The following is a 5,166-nucleotide window of genomic DNA, read 5'->3' as shown; positions in this document are numbered from 1 at the left end:
TGCTTTCGGGACTGCACGTCAAAAATAACCTCGTCCAGACAACTGTCCCGTAGCTGCTGAGCCTTGGGCGCTACACGTCTCTGGACTGCCAAATGGCCGTAGGTAGAGAGCAAATCGTCAGGACAAATAATGCCTCCCCACACTCAAATTGGATGGCAAACATTTTAACTAACCTCGTCATAACATTTCACACACTCAGCGCGCATATCTGTGCATAATTATGACACTTTCAAGGTTGCACATTTACCAAGCTTCTAGCTGGCGAGTAACCTGTCCAGACAACTGCCCCGTAGCTACTGAGCCTGACGAGTTACACGTCTCCGGACTGCCATAGGGCAAGCATATGCGATCTGCAAGCATATGCCATATGCGATCTGCAAGCATATGCCATATGCGACCTGCAAGCATATGCAATATGCGATCTGCAAGCATATGCGATCTGCAAACATATGCGATCAGCAAGCATATGCCATATGCGACCTGCAAGCATATGCAATATGCGATCTGCAAGCATATGCCATATGCGACCTGCAAGCATATGCAATATGCGATCTGCAAGCATATGCGATCTGCAAACATATGCGATCAGCAAGCATATGCCATATGCGACCTGCAAGCATATGCAATATGCGATCTGCAAGCATATGCCATATGCGATCTGCAAGCACATTCGATCTGCAAGCATATGCCATATGCGATCTGCAAGCATATGCGATCTGCAAGCATATGCGATCTGCAAGCATATGCGATCTGCAAGCATATGCGATCTGCAAGCATATGCGATCTGCAAGCATATGCCATATGCGATCTGCAAGCATATGCCATATGCGATCTGCAAGCATTTGCAATGTGCAAGCATATGCAGTCTGCAAGCACATGCAGTCTGCAAGCATATGCAGTCTGCAAGCATACACAGTCTGCAAGCATATGCAGTCTGCAAGCATATGCAGTCTGCAAGCATATGCAGTCTGCAAGCATATGCAGTCTGCAAGCATATGCAATATGCGGCGCTATGCTGCGCTATGCTATGCTGTGCTACGCTATGCTATGCTATGCTATGCTATGCTATGCTATGCTATGATATGATATGCTATGCTACACTATGCAATCTGCAAGCATATGCGGTCTGCAAGCATATGCCGTCTGCAAGCATATGCCGTCTGCAAGCATATGCCGTCTGCAAGCATATGCCATCTGCAAGCATATACAGTCTGCAACATATGCAGTCTGCAAGCATATGCAATCTGCAAGCATATGCAGTCTGCAAGCATATGCAGTCCGCAAGCATATGCAGTCTGCAAGCATATGCAATATGCAAGCATATGCAGTCTGCAAGCATATGCAGTCTGCAAGCATATGCGATCTGCAAGCATATGCGATCTGCCAGCATATGCGATCTGCAAGCATATGCGATCTGCAAGCATATGCCGTCAAGCAGGCACGCACGGACATGCGAACTCGGGACGCATGCTATGCTATGCTATGCTATGCTATGCTATGCTATCCTATGCTATGCTATGCTATGCTATGCTATGCTATGCTATGCTATGCTATGCTATGCTATGCTATGCTATGCTATGCTATGCTATGCTATGCTATGCTATGCTATGCTATGCTATGCTATGCTATGCTATGCTATGCTATGCTATGCTATGCTATGCTATGCTATGCTATGCTATGCTATGCTATGCTATGCTATGCTATGCTATGCTATGCTATGCTATGCTATGCCATGCTATGCTATGCTATGCAAGCATATGTGATCTGCAAGCTTATGCGATCTGCAAGCATATGCGGTCTGCAAGCATATATGGTGTCTGCGAGCATATGCCGTCCGCAAGCATATGCCGTCTACAAGCATATGCCGTCTGCAAGCATATGCCGAACGTGTCCGGACCCGATCGAGAGCTACGGCACCCTCGGGACCGCAGGGACCGCGCCTCGTTCGATCCCTACCGCGATTATGTTTTATGTTTCATATATTTCATATATGTGCATATATGCATATATGTATATGCGATATGCAATATGCAGCGATATGCAGCGATATGCGATATGCAGCCATATGCAATTTGCGATATGCGATATGCGGTATGTGATATGCGATATGCCATATGCAGCGATATGGGATATGCGATATGCGATATGCAATATGCAATATGCAATATGCAATATGCGATATGCGATATGCAATATGCAATATGCAATATGCAATATGCGATATGCGATATGCGATATGCGATATGCAATATGCGATATGCAATATGCAATATGCGATATGCAATATACGATATGCGATATGTTATACATATGCGCATGCATCTGCATTATGCAAGCATACACAGTCTGCAAGCATGTGCCATATGCGATCTGCAAGCATATGCGATCTGCAAGCATATGCCATATGCGATCTGCAAGCATATGCCAAATGCAAGCATCTGCCAAATGCAAGCATTTACGATCTGCTAGCATATGCGATCTGCAAGCATATGCGATATGCAAGCATATGCGATATGCGAACTGCAAGCATATGCGTTATGCTATGCTATGCTATGTTATGCTATGCTATGCTATGCTGCGCTATGCTATGATATGCTATGATATGCTATGCTATGCTGCGCTGTGTTATGCTATGCTGCGCTATGCTATGCTATGATGTGCTGCGCTATGTTATGCTATGCTATGCTATGCTGCGCTATGCTATGCTGCGCTATGCTATGCTGCGCTATGCTATGCTGCGCTATGCTATGCTATGCTATGCTATGCTATCCTATGCTATGCTATGCTATGCTATGCTATGCTATGCTATGCTATGCTATGCTATGCTATGCTATGCTATGCTATGCTATGCTATGCTATGTTATGCTATGCTATGCTATGCTATGCTATGCTATGCTATGCTATGCTATGCTATGCTATGCTATGCTATGCTATGCTATGCTATGCTATCCTATGCTATGCTATGCTATGCTATGCTATGCTATGCTATGCTATGCTATGCTATGCTATGCTATGCTATGCTATGCTATGCTATGCTATGCTATGCTATGCTATGCTATGCTATGCTATGCTATGCTATGCTATGCTATGCTATGCTGTGCTGTGATCTGCAAGCATATGCGATCTGCAAGCATATGCGACCTGCAAGCATATGCCATATGCGATCTGCAAGCATAGCATATGCGATCTGCAAGCATATGCGATCTGCAAGCATATGCGATCTGCAATAAGATGCGATCTGCAAGCATATTATGCGATGTGCAAGCATATGCGTTCTGCAAGCATATGCGATGTGCAAGCATATGCAGACCGGACCCGAACGAGAGCTACGGCACCCTCGGGACCGCAGGGACCGCGCCTCGTCGTCGTAGTCCCGACGTTAGACGGACGACGTTTAGTCGTTCCGTCGTCGGGACGGAGACCTTAGGCTGCGGGGGGCGTCCGCGTGTCCGTCCGTCCGTCCGTCCGGGTTGACGTTTGGTAAGTTGCCGTTTTTCGCCTTTTTGTCCGCGGTTTCGGAGCCGCGCCTTTTGGGCTAGCTCCGTCGCCGCGTGGGAGCCGCGGTCGCCGGTTCGCGCCCCGCCGTCGCAGCTTTTTTTCGTTTTTTCGCACCGCACCGCACCGCGCCGCACCACACCGCATCGCACCACACCACACCTGGGCCCGCGGAAGGCGTCCCGGAGCATGGCCGTGCGCCGCTTCGTCGGGCGCGCTAGCTCCGACGTCGAGTGGGAGCCGTAGTCGCCGGTTCGATCCCCGCGCCGGCGCGTCGTTTTATCCTTTTTTACGTTGCGGCTCGCTGGCTTCGTCGCCTATTCTTCTATTTTTCGTTCGGGAGCGCTGCCTTCGTCGTCGCGTGGTTCGTTTTTCGCGTCGTCATCGTTTATGCATTTCTTTTCGTTCTGGACCGGCACCGCACACCCGTGGTCCGCGCGTCGTCGTCGTAGTCCCGACGTTAGACGGACGACGTTTAGTCGTTCCGTCGTCGGGACGGAGACCTTAGGCTGCGGGGGGCGTCCGCGTGTCCGTCCGTCCGTCCGTCCGGGTTGACGTTTGGTAAGTTGCCGTTTTTCGCCTTTTTGTCCGCGGTTTCGGAGCCGCGCCTTTTGGGCTAGCTCCGTCGCCGCGTGGGAGCCGCGGTCGCCGGTTCGCGCCCCGCCGTCGCCGCTTTTTTTCGTTTTTTCGCACCGCACCGCACCGCGCCGCACCACACCGCATCGCACCACACCACACCTGGGCCCGCGGAAGGCGTCCCGGAGCATGGCCGTGCGCCGCTTCGTCGGGCGCGCTAGCTCCGACGTCGAGTGGGAGCCGTAGTCGCCGGTTCGATCCCCGCGCCGGCGCGTCGTTTTATCCTTGTTTACGTTGCGGCTCGCTGGCTTCGTCGCCTATTCTTCTATTTTTCGTTCGGGAGCGCTGCCTTCGTCGTCGCGTGGTTCGTTTTTCGCGTCGTCATCGTTTATTGTTCATTTCTTTTCGTTCTGGACCGTGCACCGCACACCGCGTCGTCCCGGACTGCACTGCTCCACGCCTGGGCCCGTGCAATGCGCCCCCGAGCATCGCCGTGCACCGCTTCGGTGTCCGCGCCGCACCGCACTGCACCGCGTTGCACCGCACCGCGCCACACTGCGTGTGGCAGTGCATCGCACCGCACCACACCTGGACCCGCGCAATGCGCCCCGGAGCATCGGCGCTCACTGCTTGTGGTGTGCGCTAGCTCCGACACTGAGTGGGAACCGCGGTCGCCGGCTCGATCCCGGTGCATGAGTTTCTTTTTGTTTTTTCGTTCGGGACCGTTTACCGCACCGCACCGCACTGCACCACGATTTAACGCGCAAATCGCAAAACATTGGCTGCACCGCACTGCGCAATTTGACATGCGCCGACTCGCGCATTTTAACGCGCAACCCACCACACAACTCGACGTGCAATTAAACATGCAATTCAACGCGCAATTTAACGTACACCAAACCACGCAATTTGACGCGCACTGAACTGTGCAGTGCTTGTCCAACGTTGTCCGTGTAGGCTGTACGGCATTTTGTGAAGCTGTTTTGTTCATGGATGTTGCCTCGCTACAATATAATTGCACCGCATATATACGCATCCGGTTTACTTATTTTCAGATACGGTTGCTTTAAAGCTGGCGGTTGTAGACTAGTGCGC

General features: G+C 51.1%; 1 protein-coding gene across 1 annotated transcript in view; it reads right to left on the bottom strand.

The window, feature by feature from the left end:
• VOLCADRAFT_70540 (uncharacterized protein) overlaps positions 1-5,166 on the bottom strand; it is a gene marked incomplete at both ends in the record, with an annotated part of 11,014 nt that overhangs the window by 878 nt on the left and 4,970 nt on the right. The gene's annotated exons all lie outside the window — the stretch shown is intronic.

The sequence above is a fragment of the Volvox carteri genome (genome assembly GCF_000143455.1).
Source record: "Volvox carteri f. nagariensis unplaced genomic scaffold VOLCAscaffold_131, whole genome shotgun sequence".
NCBI classification, from domain to species: Eukaryota; Viridiplantae; Chlorophyta; class Chlorophyceae; order Chlamydomonadales; family Volvocaceae; genus Volvox; species Volvox carteri.
The sequence above is the reverse complement of the archived record's forward strand: the minus strand, read 5'-3'. Positions and strand labels throughout refer to the sequence as shown.